The sequence below is a fragment of the Anabas testudineus genome, chromosome 18 (assembly GCF_900324465.2).
Source record: "Anabas testudineus chromosome 18, fAnaTes1.2, whole genome shotgun sequence".
Classification (NCBI taxonomy): Eukaryota; Metazoa; Chordata; class Actinopteri; order Anabantiformes; family Anabantidae; genus Anabas; species Anabas testudineus.
Window position 1 is genome coordinate 21,032,448 of NC_046627.1, and position 22,156 is coordinate 21,054,603.

The 22,156-nt window shown below is 38.7% G+C and overlaps 1 protein-coding gene and 1 long non-coding RNA gene across 2 annotated transcripts in view; both read left to right on the forward strand.

The window, feature by feature from the left end:
- The window catches only part of LOC117153014 (basement membrane-specific heparan sulfate proteoglycan core protein-like), a 328,715-nt gene that overhangs the window by 163,328 nt on the left and 143,231 nt on the right, over positions 1-22,156 (forward strand). The window lies entirely within an intron of this gene.
- LOC113157430 lies at positions 12,447-13,468 on the forward strand. Its single transcript, XR_003298474.2, has 3 exons — positions 12,447-13,146; positions 13,284-13,299; positions 13,400-13,468. It is a non-coding gene; the product is annotated as an uncharacterized LOC113157430 (long non-coding RNA).

Below are 22,156 nucleotides of genomic sequence, written 5' to 3' on the forward strand. Positions count from 1 at the left end.
CCACTCAAAAAGAAATGGAAGCGAAGTAACAGGAGGGCTAGATCTACAGCAGCAGCAGAGCCTTGTTTGCACATTCTGCTTCTATAAAACCCATTGTCTCCAAATACGACGTATTCACTGACCATAGCATAATTTCCAATTACGTTGTTAACAAAATAGGAAAAAAGATTTGCTGCCACTGAAACTGACTTAACCTGAGTTAAACCCACACTGCAACTGATGTGTTCAGTATTTATATTATATTACATTTATATTGTTCTGTATTGTTTAAACATACATAAAACACCTTTTTAGTATTGATGTTGTGGGAGCTGTCAGGACATTTTTATATATTTACACAAATCTGGGCAGGAACAGGAACTGTGTTTGTGTTTTTAATCAACAATTGAGGTAACAACAAGGTCTGTCACATAGTTGTTGTCTAGTAATGTTTGGGGTGGTGTGTTTGCACAGAGAGATGGGTGCTAAACCATAACCTTAATACAAAACCAAAATGACTACCGGCTCTACTATAAATGCTGCACACATTGCTGTATGCCCTCCTAACACAGCAAAACACAAATACAAAACACTCTTAAAGTGAAACTCACACAAACCTGAAGCCTAGCTCACCATCAATAGCACAGACTAAAATATCTACAAACTAAAAGAATTACAGATAAAGTCTGAGACCAAGATGGTAAATCAGCATCTACAGCAATAAACCAAGAGTAAGGCCAAAGATAAAAGAGGATAAGATATAAGACACAATCTTGATTATTGTGAAACACCAGCTTCAAATTAATATGTATGTAACATCAAATCACTCAAGAACCATTTAATGTTTGTTTTATTTTGTTTGTGATTTTGGTCATCATTAAATCATATTTTTGTAAAAAAGAATGATGGTATCAATGCAGTTTATTAATGCTTTTTTATAATTACAGGCTCACCTGTAAGCTCTTCATCTACTTTCTCGTTTGTCACTGGGCTGATTGTTAGAATTTCACTGATTGTTTTCCTGCTGCTGCTGCTGCTGTGTTTCTGCAGAAAAAGAAAAGGTGAGACCTCTTCTTGCTGTTGATTTGCTTCAAATCCTCAGATTTTTTTTATATCTAAGATGAAAATGATGGAACAATTTCAATATAAAACAACATAATATTTGTGTTTTTTTCCAGATCTGTGTTTTAACAGGTTGGTACAACTGTCTCTTCTGTTATTTTGACCATAACAATAATTTACATGTGTTTAATGTTTTTTTTAATTTACAGTATTTCATGTGTTTCAGGGTCATTGAGTCTCTGAGGATCGATGAAGGCTCTGCTACACAGCAAACAGTCAACCAGAATGAAACTCAAGTTTACTCCTCTCTCCTTCATGGTCAGACTTCAAACAATCACTGACAACTAGTATATAACACTTTGTAAGATACAGATTATTTCAGTAATGAGCTTGACTTTTTTTTGAATTGTAGGTGATGTTTGTGTCTATGAATCTATCAAAGGCTCTGGACACACAGGAGGTGGTACAGTATAATCCCTGATTAATGTAGAAATTATAGGATTTGAACAGTAAATGGTAAATGTTCTGCACTTATATAGCACTTTTCTACCTAACTGGTACTCAAAGCACTTTACACTGCGTCTCATTCACCCATTCACAGACACTCACACACCGATGGCAGAGCTGCTATGCAGCTGAGCTGACCTGACTGATCAGGAGCAACTTACGGTTTAGCATCTTGCCCAAGGATACTTTGGCATGTGACATGGCAGCCGGGAATCGAACCACCAATCCTATGATTGTTAACAGGGAAACATGACGATATGGAGGAGATCTCTGACTACAGTGATGTGAATCCAGTTCAGTGAAGGAGCTTGTATCCACTATTAGCCTTCAGTTAGGTGGAGCACTTTGTACCTATTTTGGTCGACAGTGTTAAAAAAATAAAATAAAAGTATGATGAAATAATCTACTCTTCTTGGATATTAAACAGCAATACAGGACAGAGTATTTACTGTAAATGTACTGGTGTATGAATTATCTTATTAAGTAGATAATGAGTTACATAAAAAGGAGTAAAAAGGAATAAAAAATCCAAGTGGGAACAAAATAGTCTAATAATATCTTTTATTTTGACATCAAGCATAATGAAATAATACTTACTTAATAAAGGTTGCAAACATTTCTCCACTGCTCTGCTCTTTACTACACATCAACTCTATTCACTGTTATTTTATTTAGTTTTATTCTATACAGGTGTATAAAGAGAAGTTAATCACCAGTAAAACAAGAAATGTGTGAACAATATCATAAAAAATACTCTGTACATCTACTTTTCGACCTCTAACCTATGTAAAGTTTCTGATATATGGTTGTATTTGTAATTTTAGTTCCTGATGTATGTAGGCAGGTAATCTAGCCACAGGGGTTGCAAGCCAGTGACTTCCGTGCCGGTCCCAAGCCCGGATAAATAGAGAGGGTTGCGTCAGGAAGGGCATCCGGCGTAAAAATTGCCAAAATAACCATGCGAATCATTCAAAAGACTTTCATACCGGATCGGTCGAGGCCCGGGTTAACAACGACCGCCACCGATGCTGTTAACCTACAGGGTGTTGGTGGAAATTTGACTACTGTTGGTCGAAGAAAGATGGGAGGCAGAAGGGTTCGTGGTCAGAGAGAGAAGGGAAAAGGCAGGAACATAGATTTGAGAATAGGGACTCTTAACGTTGGCACGATGACAGGGAAAGGCAGAGAGCTGGCAGACATGATGGAGAGAAGGAAGGTAGATGTACTGTGTGTACAGGAGACAAGGTGGAAGGGCAGCAAGGCACGTAGTATCGGAGGAGGATACAAACTGTTCTACCATGGTGTGGATAGGAAGAGAAATGGGGTAGGAGTGATCCTGAAGGGGGAGTTTGTGAACAATGTCCTAGAGGTGAAAAGAGTCTCAGACAGGGTGATGAGCCTAAAGCTAGAAATTAAAGGGTTGATGGTGAATGTAGTCAGTGCGTATGCGCCACAGGTTGGCTGTGAGTTAGAAGAGAAGGAGAGATTCTGGAGTGAGTTTGATGAGGTCATAGAGAGTATGCCCAGAGGACAGAGAGTTGTTGTTGGAGCAGACTTCAATGGGCATGTTGGTGAGGGCAACAGAGGTGATGAGGAGGTGATGGGCAGGGTTGGTGTGAAGGAAAGGAATCTGGAAGGACAGATGGTGGTGGACTTTGCTAAGAGGATGGAAATGGCTGTAGTCAACACTTACTTCCAGAAGAGAGAGGAACACAGAGTAACATACAAGAGTGGAGGTAGGAGTACGCAGGTGGACTACATCCTATGTAGACGAGGTCATTTAAGAGAGGTTAGTGACTGCAAAGTGGTGGTAGGAGAGAGTGTAGCCAGACAGCACCGCATGGTGGTGTGTAAGATGACTCTGGAGGTCAGGAAGAAGAAGAGAGGGAAGACAGAAAAGAAGACCAAGTGGTGGAAGTTGAAGAATGAAGAAACTTGTGAGGAATTCAGACAGAGGTTGAGACAGGTTCTGGGTGGTCAGGATGAGCTTCCAGATGACTGGGAAACTACAGCAGAGGTTATCAGGGAAACAGGCAGGAAGGTGCTAGGTGTGTCATCTGGAAAGAGGAAAGAAGGTAAAGACACTTGGTGGTGGAATGAGGAAGTACAGGAATGCATCCAGAGGAAGAGGTTGGCTAGAAGGAAGTGGGATGTAGAAAGGACTGAGGAAAGTAGACAGGAGTACAAGGAAGTGCAGCGTAGAGTGAAGAGGGAGGTGGCAAAGGCCAAACAGAAAGCTTATGATGAGCTGTATGACAGGTTAGACACAAAGGAAGGAGAGAAGGACTTGTACAGGCTAGCCAGACAGAGAGATAGAGATGGGAAGGATGTGCAACAGGTAAGGGTGATTAAAGACAGAGATGGAAAGGTGCTAACAACCCAGGAGAGTGTGCAGAAAAGATGGAAGGAGTATTTTGAGGAGCTGATGAACGAGGAAAATGACAGGGAAAATAGGGAGGAGGATGTGGATGTTATGGAGCAGGAAATAGCAGAGATTGGAAAGGATGAGGTTAGGAAGGCTCTGAAAAGGATGAAGAGTGGAAAGGCTGTTGGTCCTGATGACGTACCTGTGGAGGTGTGGAAGTGCTTAGGAGAGACAGCAGTGGAGTTTCTAACCAGTTTGTTCAATAGGATTCTAGAGAGTGAGAAGATGCCTGAAGAATGGAGGAGAAGTGTTCTGGTTCCGATCTTTACGAACAAGGGTGACACGCAGAACTGCAGCAACTATAGAGGAATAAAGTTGATGAGCCACACAATGAAGCTGTGGGAAAGAGTAGTGGAAGCCAGGCTTAGGAAGAAGGTGGAGATTTGTGAGCAGCAGTATTTGTTTCATGCCCCGTAAGAGCACCACTGATGCCATTTTTGCTTTGAGAATGTTGATGGAAAAGTACAGAGATGGTCAGAAGGAGCTGCATTGTGTCTTTGTAGATTTAGAGAAGGCGTATGACAGGGTGCCGAGGGAGGAGCTGTGGTACTGTATGAGGTCGTCGGGAGTTGCAGAGAAGTACGTCAGACTAGTTCAGGACATGTATGAGAGAAGTATGACGGTGGTGAGACCAGCTCTGCTCTATGGGTTAGAGACGGTAGCAGTGAGACAGAGACAAGAGGCTGAGATGGAGGTAGCAGAGATGAAGATGTTGAGGTTCTCCTTAGGAGTGACCAGGTTAGACAGAATAAGGAACGAGTACATCAGAGGGACGGCTCACGTTGCCTGTGTTAGCGACAAAGTCAGAGAGGCCAGACTGAGATGGTTCGGACATGTTCAGAGGAGGGATAGTGAGTATATTGGTAGAAGGATGTTGGAGATGGAGCTGCCAGGCAGGAGGACAAGAGGACGACCAAAGAGGAGATATATGGATGTCTTAACAGAGGACATGAGGTTGGCTAGTGTTAGGGTAGAAGATGCCCATGATAGAGTTAGGTGGAGAAGGATGTCGCTGTGGCGACCACTGATAGGAAGAGCCGAAAGAGAAGAAGAATTGTAAATAATTTATAACACCACATTGAACTCTTGGAGATCACTTACTTGTTGTGTTCCATTATTCTAAAATGTGCTGTAAAGGCTACAGGTAAACCAGAAAATCAGTTGACGAATAGAAATGTATCAATCTATCTTGGTTTAAATCTGATTCTATTTGGGAGCTTGAAGTAAAGTTTCCCTTTTGGGTTGTTGTTTATTTAGGTTTGGATCAGTTTGGTGACTGACTGGTCATGAAACAATTAGCAGAGATCGTAGAATGAGATGTGTTGCATTTGTTTTTATCAAGTTACTTAGGTTTTTACTAATTCACAGGAACAGTAAGTAAATATTTTCTATATTTATTCAAGGAGAGAAACCAAAGCCACAGCTCAGTGCTGATGACAGAGTCATTCCAGTAGGGGGCAGTGTGACTCTGAGCTGCTCTGTGAATCCATCATCTGGTTGGAAATATTACTGGTACAGAGGAGATCAATCCTCTGAACTCCTGATCAGACATGATGATGTTTTCAAGTCAAATGGACAAATCAGTGTCTCACAGGAAGGACAGTACTGGTGCAGAGGAGGAAGAGGAGAACCAGTTTACTACTCCCAGTACAGCCAGTCAGTTAGAATTAACAGACTGGGTGAGTTTGACAAGAAGATTTGAAACTCACAATGTAGAATAGAAATCTGTCTGAATACAATTTAACATCTTTGTTGTTCTTGTAAATTGTTGAACAGTAACAGTCTCAAACAGGGTGAATGTGACTCTGAATCCCAACTGGTCTGAGATCTACCATGGAGAGATGATCACTGTCAGATGTGAGATTAAGGGAGGAGACACTGAGTGGGAATATGAATCGGAAACAACCAGCTCCAGTTGATTTAAAATTATTAGTGTTTACAATACAACAAGTCCTCCAGCTTTAACACCCATATGTATCTTGAAGTAGAAATGGTTTAATACATTAAAGTGTTCATAATGAAACAGAAAAACACAAACAGAAAACGGAGTTACTTTGTAGAAATTCATATTGAAATAAGTTTAGAGTTGTATTTTATGGTCATTTTTTTATGAGTTGAAATCAGTGTAGGTTGTTGCTAAATATCTTTCATTTATCCTCTTTGTCCTGGATGAAAGTCTTGTATTTGATACTAAGACTTGATGTGACTTTGACTTTCTGTTGTTGTAAAACACTCTGGTTACACAGAAATAACACACTTACACTTAACACTATTACAGTGACGTCTACGACTGAAAACTCTTCATTTCCTGTGTCACTGGTCGTTGGGTTGGTTTGTTGCATTTTACTGATTTTTCTGCTGCTGCTTTGTTGTTGCAGAAAGTCAAAAGGTGAAATGTTTTACTTTTTATATTTGATGACTGTCAAAATTGTTAATCAGAGAATTATATTCTGATACATTTACTGTAGCAACAACGGAATTGAAAAATGTAGTCGAATATTTTAAATAACGTCAAATGTCTTCATCCCAGGTTGCTGCTTCATCAGGTTGGTACAACTCTCTCCTCTCTCATTATGAACAGAACAACAGTACATTACATGTTCCTCATTCAGTCTAATCTATTTCTCATGTGTTGGGGTCCACCAGGTCTCAGAGAACCAATCAGAGCTCTGCTACAGGTCACTTGACCAACCAGGACGAAACACAGTACAACACATATGCTTCTCTTCTCCATGGTCAGTATTAATCTAATATTTAAATCTCAGGATTTCTTATGTAAAAAACTGTAAAGTTCATATCAATGGATTGATATGTTTCAGGCTAACTTTTTTTATTTGATCACTTTTTTGTAGATGAAACTTTGTTTTATGAATCAATCAAAGGCTCTGAAGACACTGAAAATGGTACAGTACCTGTGTATACATTAATTAGAAAAAACTTTTCTGAACTTTTTTTTACTGATCATTATTAAGTTTCAAATCTATATTTGAGATGAATTAATTACATATACTGATTTTTTTACTATTATGATTATCAAATAAATCTTTTATTCAGTATTTTTTTATTTTATTTTATGATGTTTTATGAATTGAATGTTATTGCTCTATTGCCTAAATGCTGGTGGTTAAAACAACAGAAATCATTGTATTACCAGTGTAAACTGAGCTTCGACTGTCAAACGATTTATACTCATTTATTTTGAACTTTATTTACAGGAGAATTAATTCTTTCAGCAGAATATGAAAATGTTTATTCTGAAGTCAAACCAGGATTATCTCTTGGTAATAATCTAGTAATTATATGACTCTACATTTCTTTAACTTCTGTTTTTTCTCCAGATGAATAAAGAAATCTATGTCAACAAACCACTGCAATGGATGACAACTTCAAAATAAAAAATACATCTGTGTCCAGAACTTTTAAATTCAGTAACTGTGCTGTTTAAACATCTAATAACGGTATTTGGTACAAAAAGGTTTTTTTTCCATTATATTGTGACCGTGATAAATAGATACAGGCTTTTTCTCTGTTTTGAAAAATTATTAATAGATACTTTGAATATTCTGTTGACCAGGATTGAATTTTGTGTATTTTTAAAACCTTGGTTTAATGCTTTTGTAAATTAATAAACTCTTGTTTCCGCAGTAAACTGTCAGAATTGTTTCTGTTAGATTCTCTTCATTCAAAAAGTTGTCTGTGTTATAGTTTTCTGTCTCTTATGACAGTTGAAGCCTCCTGACACACCTGCTTTTTTTGAGACTCTTTATAGCAGGGGTCTCAAACTCGTGGCCAATTGCGGCCCCCGTCTTAATATTAAAGTTTTATGTTAGTGCAGCCCCTCGAGGTTGATGTTTGACACTTTACAGGGTTAGGGTTAGGATTAGGGGGAGGGATCTTTTTTCTTTGGGTTAGTGGTTAGGGCCTGGGTTGGGGTTAGGGTTAAAGGTTAAAGAACTGTTAATACAGACATCTAAATCTGAATACAGCAGATGTAGTAGACTGAAGAAACCCCATATAGTCGCTGACTAGAGGAATCTAATTATTATTATTTTTATTATTATTTAATTTATTTATTACTGATTTATTTTCTTTAAAAAATGTTATGTTTTTATTTATTTTGTATTTAAAAAAAAGAGAGAGAGATTTGAGAAGATTGGATTTTTTTTAACAAAACGTCTTGTGGAAAATCTGATGCGGCCCAGCTTCACCCAGACTCTGCTTCCTGCGGCCCCCAGGTAAATTGAATTTGAGACCCCTGCTTTATAGAGACCCAAAAGGCACAGCTGTCTCTCTGTCTCAACGTCCCCAAATTGGGGGACTTGGGTGGGATTTTTCACACAGTGTGAAACAAGGAACTAAGCACAAAATAATATTGTGAAGCTTCACATCAAATTTAACAGCAGAACCTGGTCTAAAAGAACACGTAAACTTTTTACACATCTACATTTATCTCCAACAGTTAACATCACTGTTTCTTTCTGGGAGAGAAACTACTACAAAAGTGGATGAAAATGTGAGGATAGTGAATTAAACAAGGCACCCCCTATATCTTTTGAATTTCTTTCATTGTAATACAATCATGACTAATTCTGATTCTGATTCTGATTCTGACTACAGTCAAAGACATATTTTGTGTGTTGTTTCTTTGTGGTGTGTTTTATTTATATATATATATGACATCCACTTTCTTGCACACACAAAAAGTACTTTTAGAGAAATATCAAGAAGGTGCTACATTATAATACTGTACCCTCTAGTGAGCACCTCTGTGAAGAGTGTAGAGCGCTCACACATTGTGATGTAGCACTGAGACAAGATGCAAGACAGAGGCGTCTTAACAATGTATCACTATGTCTGTGCATTTTGGTGGAAAGCGGACAAGAAATAAATCACACTGTGTCGTTATTCAAGTTTGCTACAAAAACATCAACCTGGTTCAGATTTAGAGGAGGTGGGGGTGAGGTAGGGAGGAGACAGCAGCTGACAGCAGTGCTCAGATGGAGATGCAGTGACTCACTTTCATTTTGTGGTTTTCTGCACAATCACAAATGAATTAAAACAAATGAATGAAGAAACTAGAAACAGGTCTAAATGTCTTAGTAAGTACAAACACACAACTGCATCCATGTTGTATAAATGTCAGTTCAGTCATATCCTCTCTACCAGCAGATGTTACGATTCTTTCTTTCACCTCCCTCTCTCATTCACACTCACCTCACCTCCCCCCTCTGCAAACCTTTGCTCTGTTTTCCTGCCTTCACTACTACATGACTTTGCAGCACAGATCACTAACACCTGGGAGTCATTTTAATCAGTAAATGATTTTATTATATATTTCTTAGCATTAGATTTGTAATAAAGTGAAGTTTTTTCTAAATGTAATGTTTATTTTAGGACTAGTGTCAACTAGTGAATCAAAGTATTTACTCATGTTTCAGATCATGATGTCTACTAATAACAGAACGTCTGCTTAGTTTCCAGGTTGTTCTGAATCCTAATAAACCACATTTTACTACAGGTGCAGCAAACTGTATGTAAGTGGTACTATGGTGATTAACTGAGTGAGGAACATTTGTATTCAGCTTTGGTTATTGAATAATATACAACATGTTTAAATAGATATAATATAAAATCAGGGATTTCACATAAAACAGAGACAATGCAACAACTGAATTAAATATTTTGATATGCTTAAGTATGATACATTCACACACATGATCTATTTACAAACACGCTCTTCAAACAGACAAAGACATCACATTCACCACAATACAGGAAATATGAAGGGGGTGAGGGCAGTGAACACTACGCAGTATAACATGCACAAATAAACACACAATGTAAAATATATGTTACACTGTTTGAAAAATGAAATGTAATATGTAACAATAATAGATTTAAATAATTAATATTAAGTGTTTTATTTGATTTTGTGTTTGTTTTATTTCTGTCTTATCTTTTCAAACACAGTTCATATTATGATAACAGTAACTGAGCAGGAAGTGTGAACACGTTTTCACACAAGTTTTCTGTGGTCAAACTAAATACAGACATATAGTATGTGAGGTCTTTTTTACACAGTTGTCTCTTTTTAGATACAGTTTTCTCCTCATTCAAAGTGAACAGAGTTCTCAGAAACACAGAGACAGACTCAGCACTAAATGTGACGATGCGATACTTGCTCTGGATGTTGAAGATATTCTGTGAGTACACGACTTTCTCTGTTTGAATGATACAATTGGAGGAAAATATTAATAATGAGAAGAACTGAGAGTCAGGAGTTTGTCCAGTTTCTCAGTTTGGAGGACTGTGGTAACACTCTACTGGACTGCTTGTACATATATTCACAATCAGTGTATTCAGGCTGAGCTACCATCATGTAGATATGTCAACTATGAGATTTGAAACTTGTGTATAAGTAGAGAGATTATGAGGAGATTTCAAATCTCCTATATTAAGTCATTCCATTCATTTGAAAGTTTGTTTAAAGTGTTTTACCACCAGAGAAATGTGTCATGTTATTTATAAGACAAGAAATTGTAGCTGAAAATCCAGATGAGCTTTCTCTAGAACAGTTTAGATTAGTTTTTCTTTTTGTCAGTTTGATCATTTCTGATGACTCAGCAGGGAACACCTGTGGTGGAAAGTACATAAAGTACAGTTACTCAAGTACTGGACACAGGTACAATATTGGGATACTTGTACTTAAATATAAATCGCATTTATAATTCTATTTATTTCATGTTACTCCTACATCGACCAAAGTGGTTAAGATTAGCTCATCTCTTGGACTCACTTATCTTTACCAGCTGCAACATTAGTGATATTTCTAGATGGATGTATTATATCACATTAATAGAATCTTATTCTGAATTTGGACAATTTGCATAACAAGTACTAAAAATATTTTTGTTTTTTCTATTTCATTGCTAAAGGGTCAGTTTCTAGAAAATAAAAATGAAGGATGTTCATGAGTTTGCTAATGAAACTCTCAGAAATAAGGTTTTTGAATTGTTTATCACGTCTAATCTTCTCAATGCCTACATTTATAGTATAATTGAAGTATATTATAATATGATCAGTGAAACATTCAATCCAATAAATGAATCACTACAGTCTTCATCACCACTTTATATATTAAAATTGACTAATTAGTTTTTGTTGAATAAAGCAGCTGTAGGTGTAAGTTAAGAGAGTTTCTAAGATCAAACCTGTAAAATGGGCTATTTTTATAAATCTGGTTTAAAATGTTAAAGGTTTTTATTGTAGAAAAAATCATATAGTTAATATTTATCTTTTTTTTACTGTAAAGTTTTATTTAGTCATAGAACGTGGGAAGAGTAAATACATTGAACGGGAAATGTTTGTTCCTGTTAGTTTCTGACTTCAACACAACAAAGTGAAAACTGTAGTTGATGTTTTAACAATGAATAGTTAAACCATTCATTGAAACAGTTGTTGTTGTGTTTGAAATGCAGCTCAAGAAGTCATCTCTATCTCTGCTGTTAAAATACATGGAAACTCCAGAAAACCAGTTCATCAGCATTTTCTGTATTTCTAGTACTAAGACTTTACAAGTCTCCTGTTTTTCATGCTGTTACCCAAACACTCTACAAACAATTCTTCACTCATGTTTCTCACATTTACTTCATAGATAAACTGTTTTCATTTCCATTCTTGCTGTGCTGTGATTTCAGTCTAAATACCATTTTTATTGTTCATAAAATCAACAGATATTGTCAATATTTATTCAAACAATGAGTTCAACCTTAAGGATTATATCAAATATGACTATTTGCTGTATATAAGTCCGCAAATGTACCAGTAAATAAGCTAATAATGCAGAACCATAGTCCATGAGGACAGGAGATACAGTAACTTGTGTTTTCACAGAGTTTCTCTTCATTTGCTGCAGTTTAAAGAATTTCTCCCAGAGTCAGTGTTGGATGTGAGGATGGGACACACTTTTCTCTGTGTGCTGCAGTTTTTCTGTGAGTAAATCACTGATTGATGGAACAAATGAGAGAAAATGTTGTAGTGAGGAGAACAGAGGATCAGAGGTTTGTTCACTTTGAAAAGAGCACACTTGTTACCAGCTTGGTTGTTTTGTAGGAAGGATCTTTAGAGGACGACTGTGTTAAATCATCAGATACAGTTTGATGTGATTTTTACCACTGATCATTTGTTACATTTAGTCATTAATGAAAGTCCAGTTATTTGCTGTGTTTTCCTCTTGATGTGTTAAGTTTCAGTCTTTATTTCAGTGCTGAACACAATCTTCTCCTCTGGACATGCTCAAGGTAAATGTTCACTTCTCTTCTTCTTATTTAATTAATTATGATTAATCTCTCTCTGTGAGTAAAATAGTTTGTACTGTAAAACTTTATATTCATAATTTTGTAGTTATTTTTTGTTTCTATTGGTTTTAGATGCTGTTTTGACCCTTGAGCCCAACTGGTTCAGTTTTTTTTACTGGAGAGTCTGTGACCTTCATATGTGACATGAAGGAAGGAAACGACACTGACTGGAAATACAGATGGAATAAAGACGGTCGAGAGTTTGTTCAGTACAATTCACATAAACGCTTCACATTAAAACCTCTATCTACAAATTACAGTGGTCGATACCACTGTTTTGGTTTCCACAGGAGCTCAAATCAAATAAAAAAAAGTAATATTGTCTCTTTAACTGTATCAGGTGAGTCATCAATGTTTTACCAACAGAACTGATAGTAGTTATGATCCTATTCTTTCAGTGTGTTTTTTCCAAAACAGAAAAACACAAACAGTAAACAGAGTTCATTTGTAGAAATTCATATTAAAATAAGTTTAGAGTTGTATTTTATGTTGATTTACTCTGTTCTATGTCTAAATATTCATGTACATGTAGCAGTGAGTGAGTTGAAATACAGTGTAGGTTGTTGCTAAATGTCGTTTCATTTATCGTCTTTGTCCTGGAAGAAAGTCTTGTATTTAAAACTAAGACTTGATGTGACTTTGACTTTCTGTTGTTGTAAAACACTCTGGTTGCACAGTAATAATACTTGTTATTTATTACAGTGACGTCTACGACTGAAAACTCTTCATTTCCTGTGTCACTGGTCGTTGGGTTGGTTTGTGGCATTTTGCTGATTTTTCTCTTGCTGCTACTTTGTTGCTGCAGAAAGTCAAAAGGTGAAATGTTTTACTTCTTATATTTGATGAGAGTCACAATTGTTGATCAGAGAATTATATTCTTATATATTTACTACAATGAAATTGTATAAAATGTAGTCGAATATTTTAAATAACGTCAAATGTCTTCATCACAGGTTGCTGCTTCATCAGGTTGGTACAACTCTCTTCTCTCTCATTGTGAGCAGAACATCAGTACATTACATGTTCCTCATTCAGTCTAATCCAGTTCTCATGTGTTGGCGTCCACCAGGTCTCAGAGAACCAATCAGAGCTCTGCTACATGTCACGTGACCAACCAGGACGAAACACAACCCAAAACATATACTTCTCTTCTCCATGGTCAGTATTAATCCTGATTCATTTTATGATTTAATATTAATAGTCTAATATTATAAAATATCCTAATATTCTAATATAATATCTAATATTTAAATCTCAGGTTTTCTTATGTAGAAAACTGTAAAATTCATATGCATGGATTGATATATTTCAGGCTAACTTTTTTTATTTGATCACTTTTTATTAGATGAAACTTTGTTTTATGAATCCATCAAAGGCTCTGAAGACACTGAAAATGGTACAGTACGGGTGTATACATTAATTAGAAATAACTTTTCTGAACTTTTTTTACTGATCATTATTAAGTTTCAAATCTATATTTGAGATGAATTAATTACAATTTACAATTTTTTTATTTTACATGATGTTTTATGAATTGAATGTTATTGCTCTATTGTTTAAATGCTGGTGGTTAAAACAATAGAATTAATTGTATTACCATTGTAAACTGAGCTTCAAGTGTCAAACGATTTATACTCATTTATTTTGAACTTTATTTACAGGAGAATCAATTCTTTCAGCAGAATGTGAAAATGTTTATTCTGAAGTCAAACCAGGATCATCCTTTGGTAATAATCTAGTAATTATATGACGATTATTTTGGGATTTATCTGTAATGATTTATTTTCAACAGACTGAATTTGGTTGTAAGTGGAGGTATATCAATAAAAATCAGTTTGAATCTTCAATTACTCTCATTTCTTTAACTTCTGTTTTTTCTCCAGATGAATAAAGAAATCTATGTCAACAAACCACTGCAATGGATGACAACTTCAAAATAAAAATATATATCTGTGTTCAGAACTTTAAATTCAGTAACTGTGCTGTTTAAACATCTTATAACGGTATTTGGTACAAAACGTTTATTTTTTCCGTTTTTTCATTATATTGTGACCATGATAAATAGATACAGGCTTTTTCTCTGTTTTGAAAAACTATTATTAGATACTGTTTAAATATTCTTTTGACCAGGATTGGATTTTGTGTATTTTTAAAACCTTGGTTTAATGCTTTTGTAAATCAATAAACTCTTGTTTCCGCAGTAAACTGTCAGAATTGTTTCTGTTAGATTCTCTTCATACAAAAAGTTGTCTGTGTTATAGTTTTCGGTCTCTTATGACAGATGAAGCCTCCTGACACACCTGCTTTTTTTGAGACTCTTTATAGCAGGGGTCTCAAACTGTTTTTATTTATTTTGTATTTAAAAAAAAGAGAGAGAGATTTGAGAAGATTGGATTTTTTTTAAACAAAACTTTTCTTGTGGAAAATCTGATGCGGCCCAGCTTCACCCAGACTCTGCTTCCTGCGGCCCCCAGGTAAATTGAGTTTGAGACCCCTGATTAATAGAGACGCAAAAGGCACAGCTGTCTCTCTGTCTCAACGTCCCCAAATTGGGGGACTTGGGTGAGATTTTTCACACAATGTGAAACAAGGAACTAAGCACAAAATAATATTGTGAAGCTTCACATCAAATTTAACAGCAGAACCTGGTCTAAAAGAACACGTAAACTTTTTATACATCTACATTTATCTCCAACAGTTAACATCACTGTTTCTTTCTGGGAGAGAAACTACTACAAAAGTGGATGAAAATGTGAGGATAGTGAATTAAACAAGGCACCCCCTATATCTTTTGATTTTCTTTCATTGTAATACAATCATGACTAATTCTGATTCTGATTCTGATTCTGACTACAGTCAAAGACATATTTTGTGTGTTGTTTCTTTGTGGTGTGTTTTATTTACATATATATGACATCCACTTTCTTGCACACACAAAAAGTACTTTTAGAGAAATATCAAGAAGGTGCTACATTATAATACTGTACCCTCTAATGAGCACCTCTGTGAAGAGTGTAGAGCGCTCACATATTGTGATGTAGCACTGAGACAAGATGCAAGACAGAGGCGTCTTAACAATGTATCACTATGTCTGTGCATTTTGGTGGAAAGCGGACAAGAAATAAATCACACTGTGTCGTTATTCAAGTTTGCTACAAAAACATCAACCTGGTTCAGATTTAGAGGAGGTGGGGGTGAGGTAGGGAGGAGACAGCAGCTGACAGTAGTGCTCAGATGGAGATGCAGTGACTCACTTTCATTTTGTGGTTTTCTGCACAATCACAAATGAATTAAAACAAATGAATGAAGAAACTAGAAACAGGTCCAAATGTCTTAGTAAGTACAAACACACAAATGCATCCATGTTGTATAAATGTCAGTTCAGTCATATCCTCTCTACCAGCAGATTCTTTCATCTTCCTCTCTCAGTCACACTCACCTCCCCCCTCTGCAAACCTTTGCTCAGTTTTCCTGCCTTCACTACCACATGACTTTGCTGCACAGATCACTAACAACTGGGAGTCATTTTGATCAATAAATGATTTTATTATATATTTCTTCACATTAGTTTTGTAATAAAGTGAAATTTATTCTAAATGTAATGTTTATTTTAGGACTAATGTCAACTAGTGAATCAAAGTATTTACTCATGTTTCAGATCATGATGTCTACTAATAACAGAACGTCTGCTTAGTTTCCAGGTTGTTCTGAATCCTGATGAACCAGATTTTACTACAGGTGCAGCAAAGTGTATGTGAGGACACGATTGGCTGCTCCTCCTACGGTAGGCGTATCGTATCGTATCTCTTCCTGTTGTCGACGCTGACTCGCTTTTCAGTTGCTCTGTTTGTTTCGCTAAATTTAACAAACTTTAAGCTAAATTATAGTGTTAGTGAAAAGCACTACTGGCGTAAGAGTTATAACATACACCTGTGTTGCTTAAGGACCGTTCATAATACTTATTATTATTACTCTTGTTTTCTTGTGTTGTGAGGTCTGCTAGCTTAACTCTGTTAGCCATGGCTGCTTCTCCCTCTTCTTCTTCTCCCTCTTCTCCTCCTGCTCTCTCTTGCTCGGTTTGTCACATGTTTAGTTTTTCCTCTGCCTCCTTTAGTGAGAAGGGAATTTGTAATAAATGTAGTTTATTTGCAGCTTTGGAGGCGAGGCTGACTGATTTGGAGACTCGGCTCCGCACCGTGGAAAACAAGCCAGCTAGCCTAGCTCCTGTTAGCATAGCTCCTGTTAGCATAGCTCCTGTTAGCATAGCTCCTGTTAGCATAGCTCCTGTTAGCCTAGCTCCTGTTAGCCTAGCTCCTGTTAGCCTAGCTCCTGTTAGCTTAGCTCCTGTTAGCCTAGCTCCTGTTAGCATAGCTCCTGTTAGCCTAGCTCCTGTTAGCATAGCTCCTGTTAGCTTAGCTCCTGTTAGCCTAGCTCCTGTTAGCCTAGCTCCTGTTAGCATAGCTCCTGTTAGCATAGCTCCTGTTAGCTGTCCCCCGGCAGTTCCCGAGCAGCCGGGAAGTCAGGCCGGCTGTGTGACGGTTCGTAGGAAGCATAACCCTAGACACTCGCCCAAGGTTCACCACGACCAGGTTCACGTTTCCAACCGGTTTTCCCCACTCAGCAACACACCTGCTGAGAAACCCACTCTGGTTATTGGCAGCTCCATAGTCAGAAACGTGAAGTTAGAGACTCCAGCGGCCATAGTCAAGTGTATTCCTGGGGCCAGAGCGGGCGACGTCGAGTCCTATTTAAAACTCCTGTGTAAGGATAAACGTAAATATAGTAAGATAATAATTCACACAGGAGTTAATGACGCCCGATTACGCCAATCGGAAGTCACTAAAATTAACGTTGAATCGGTGTGTAACTCCGTAGTTTTCTCTGGACCCCTTCCCAATCTGACCAGTGACGACATGTTTATGCTACATAGACAATTGGAAAACGTTTTGGAGAAAACCTGGGCTGATTAGAAGAGACGGCATCCATCCCACTTTAGATGGTTCGTCTCAACTCTCTAGGAATATGACAGAGTTTATTAGACGACCTAAACCCTGACATGTCAGAGTGGAGCCCAGGACGCAGAGACGCAGTCTTACACACCTCTCTGCAGCTTCCTTACAGCCGTCACCCCCCAAAAACTACTATAACCCTATAGAGACAGTGTCTGCTCCCCGAGTACCTAAATTATTTATATCTAAAACTGACACAAGAGGAGTAATTCATAAAAACCTAATAAAAATAAAGACGACTCCTCTCTTAGAACAAAATAACAAGACAACAATCAAATGTGGACTGTTAAATATCAGATCTCTCTCGTCTAAATCCCTCTTAGTAAATGATTTGATAACTGACCATCAAATAGACTTATTCTGTCTTACTGAAACCTGGCTGCAGCAGGATGAATATGTCTCTCTGAATGAGTCGACCCCCTCAAGTCATGTTAATTATCATGTTCCTAGAAACACAGGTCGGGGTGGAGGAGTAGCAGCAATCTTCCACTCAAGTTTGTCAATCAACCCCAGACCTAAACATAGTTTGAATTCATTTGAGAGCCTCACTCTTAGCCTCTCTGATCCTAACTGGAAAAATCAAAAACCAGTCCTGTTTGTTATTGTGTACCGTCCTCCTGTCCCTTACTCTGAGTTTTTAACTGAATTCTCAGAGTTTCTATCTGATTTATTTCTTAGTGCAGATAAAGTCATTATAGTGGGTGACTTTAATATCCATGTAGATGTTGATGATAACTGCCTCAACACTGCATTTAATTCACTATTAGACTCCATTGGTTTTACCCAAAATGTAAATAAACCCACTCACTGTTTTAATCACACCCTTGATCTTATTCTGACATACGGTGTGGAAGTTGATCAGTTAATAGTTTTTCCCCAAAACCCTCTTTTATCTGACCATTTCTTAATTACATTTGAATTTACAGTACCAGACTTTACTAAACCTACAGATAAGATTCTCTACAGTAGATGTTTATGTGAAAATGCTGTTGACAAATTTAAGGAACTGATTCCATCTTTTATTTCAGAGCCATGTACCAACACAGAGGAAGGCAGTTATTTCAATGTTACTCCAGAACAAGTGGACTATCTTGTTAATAGTACTGGTGCTTCACTTGGAACAATACTTGATACTGTTGCTCCTCTGAAAAAGAAACTAGTGAGTCAGAGGAAGTTAGTTCCATGGTACAATTCACAAATCTGTAGCTTAAAGCAGAAATCACGTAAGCTGGAAAGGAGGTGGCGTTCCACCAATTTAGATGAATATTGCCTAGCCTGGAAAGATAGTTTAATAATATATAAAAAAGCCCTCTGTAAAGCTAGAACTTCATATTACTCCTCATTAATAGAGGCAAATAAGAACAACCCTAGGTTTCTTTTCAGCACTGTAGCCAGGCTGACAAAGAGTCATAGCTCGGTTGAGCCTAGTATTCCCTCAACTCTCAGCAGCAATGACTTCATGAATTTCTTTACAAATAAAATCATAACTATTAGAGAAAAAATTGATCAGATCATCCCTGCATATAGCATGGATTGTACAACAACTCTAGATCCACGCTCGTACTTAGACTGCTTCCTCCCCGTAGATCATTCTGAATTAATTTCAGTAATTAATTCCTCTAAACCATCAACATGTCTCTTAGATCCCATCCCGACTAGACTCCTCAAGGATGTCTTACCTTTGATCAGCACGTCCATATTAGATCAGATCAATCTGTCTTTACAAATAGGCTACGTACCACAGGCTTTTAAGGTTGCTGTAGTCAAGCCCCTACTCAAAAAGCCTACTCTGGACTCAGGGGTCTTAGCGAATTATAGACCAATATCCAATCTGCCCTTTATCTCTAAAATCCTTGAGAAGATAGTTTCTAAGCAATTGTACGACCACCTGCATAGCAATAACTTGTATGAAGATTTCCAGTCAGGATTTAGAGTACATCATAGTACAGAAACAGCACTGGTAAAGGTCACTAATGATCTTCTACTAGCATCAGACAATGGTCTACTCTCTATACTCATCTTGTTAGATCTTAGTGCTGCATTCGACACTATAGATCACAACATTTTATTACACAGACTCGAACATGTCATTGGAATCAAAGGAACAGCACTAGAGTGGTTTAAATCGTATCTATCGGATAGATTTCAGTTTGTACACGTTAATGATGAGTCTTCCATGCACAGCAAAGTCAGCTATGGAGTTCCACAGGGATCTGTGCTTGGACCGATTCTTTTCACTTTATACATGTCCCCTTTAGGCAATATTATTAGGAAACACTCCAATTTCCATTGTTATGCAGATGATACCCAGCTATATTTATCTATGAAACCAGGAGAAACTAATCAATTAGTCAAACTTCAGGAATGCTTAAAAGACATAAAGACCTGGATGTCCTCCAATTTCCTTCTCCTAAATCCGGACAAGACAGAGGTTATACTGTTTGGGCCTAAAAATCTCAGAGACACTATGTCTAAACACATTCTCACCATTGATGACTTAGTTCTGGCCTCAAGTAATACTGTAAGAAACCTCGGAGTTATCTTTGATCAGGATATCTCCTTCAAGTCAAGTCAAGTCAAGTCAAGAAGCTTTATTGTCATTCCAACCACATATAGCTGAAGCAGTACATAGTGAAATGAGACAACGTTTCTCCAGAACCATGGTGCTACATAAAACGGCAACAAGACAAACATGGGGCTGAGGACTGCTAAGTTGTCCTAGCAAAACACATAAAGTGCATCCTGTGCAACCTAGTGCAAACAGTGCAAGAACACAAAGAAAAAGTGCAGACAGACGTCAGAAGACAGTGCAAAAACAGAACACAGAACACAAAACACAAAACAGCAGCGACCAGTAGCGGAAATGAATACAATTTACAACTGAAGGATGGAAACATGTCAAATCTAGCGAGTGTGTGTGCTCAGTTCAGTTTGTTGTGTGTGTGTTGAGGAGCCTGATGGCTTGGGGGAAGAAACTGTTCAAAAGTCTGGTTGTGAGGGTGTGAATCTAGCGAGTGTGTGTGCTCAGTTCAGTTTGTTGTGTGTGTGTTGAGGAGCCTGATGGCTTGGGGGAAGAAACTGTTCAAAAGTCTGGTTGTGAGGGCCCGAATGCTCCGGAACCTCTTCCCTGATGGCAGAAGTGTGAAGATTGGGTGTGAGGGGTGGGTGGGGTCGTCCACAATGCAGGTAGCCTTGCGGATGCAGCGTGTGGTGTAAATGTCCGTGATGGAGGGGAGAGAGACTCCAATGATCTTTTCAGCTGTCCTCACTATCCGTTGTAGGGCCTTGCGATCCGAAACGGTGCAGTTCCCAAACCAGGCAGTGATGCAGCCGCTCAGGATGCTCTCAATGGTTCCCCTGTAAAATGTAGTCAAAATGGGGGGCGGCAGATGGGCTTTCCTCAGCTTCCTCAGGAAGTAGAGACGCTGCTGGGCCTTTTTGCTGATGGAGCGGGTGTTGAGTGACCAGGTGAGGTTCTCCTCCAGATGGACACCAAGAAATTTGGTGCTCTTGACGATCTCCACTGACGCTCCATCGATGTTCAGTGGAGAGTGGTCACTCTTTGCTCTTCTAAAGTCAACAACCATCTCTTTAGTTTTCCCAACGTTCAGAGACAGGTTGTTGGCCTTGCACCAGGCTGAGAGCTGATGTACCTCCTCTCTGTACGCTGACTCGTCGTTCTTGCTGATGAGACCCACCACAGTCGTGTCATCAGCGAACTTGATGATCTGATTCGAGCTGTGCATCGCTACACAGTCGTGAGTCAGCAAAGTGAACAGCAGTGGACTGAGCACACAGCCCTGTGGGGCCCCAGTGCTCAGCATGGTGGTGCTGGAGATGCTGTTCCCGATCCGGACTGACTGGGGTCTCCCAGTCAGGAAGTCCAGGATCCAGTTGCAGAGGGTGGTGGTCAGACCCAGTCGGCTCAGCTTCCCAATCAGCTGCTGGGGAATGATGGTGTTGAATGCTGAGCTGAAGTCTATGAACAGCATTCGAACATATGAGTCTTTGTTGTCCAGATGGCTGAGAGCCAGGTGGAGAGTAGTGGTGATGGCATCGTCCGTGGAACGGTTTGGACGATACGCAAACTGCAGCGGGTCCAGTGAGGGTGGAAGCTGGGACTTGATGTGCCTCATGACCAGCCTCTCGAAGCACTTCATGATGATGGGTGTGAGTGCAACAGGGCGGTAGTCGTTGAGGCAGGAGACAGTAGACGTCTTCGGCACCGGCACGATGGTCGTTGACTTGAGGCATGTAGGAACAACGGCGCTGCTCAGGGAGATGTTGAAGATGTCAGTGAAGACATCCACGAGCTGATCTGCGCATTCCCTGAGGACCCTGCCAGGAACGTTGTCAGGACCAGCAGCCTTCCGTGGGTTGATTCTGCGTAGAGTCTTCCTCACGTCGGCTGTGGAGAGACAGAGCACCTGATCATTTGGGGGAAGGGTGGATTTCCTAGCTACCGTGTTATTCTTTACCTGTACCTCAAATCGGGCGTAGAAGTCGTTCAGCACATCTGGGAGGGAGGCATCGCTAACACAGACGGGTGGAGTTGTCTTGTAGTTAGTGATCGCCTGGATGCCCTGCCACATGCGCCGGCTGTCTCCACTGTCCTCAAAGTGGCCGTGGATCCTCCTGGCGTGCGCGCGCTTCGCCTCTCTGATGGCTCGGGACAGTTCAGCCCTTGCTGTTCTTAAGGCCGTCATGTCTCCTGCTCTGAAGGCGGAGTCCCTTGACTTCAGCAGCGCACGCACCCTAGCAGTCATCCACGGTTTCTGGTTGGAGCGTGTAGTGACGGTCTTGGAGATGGTCACATC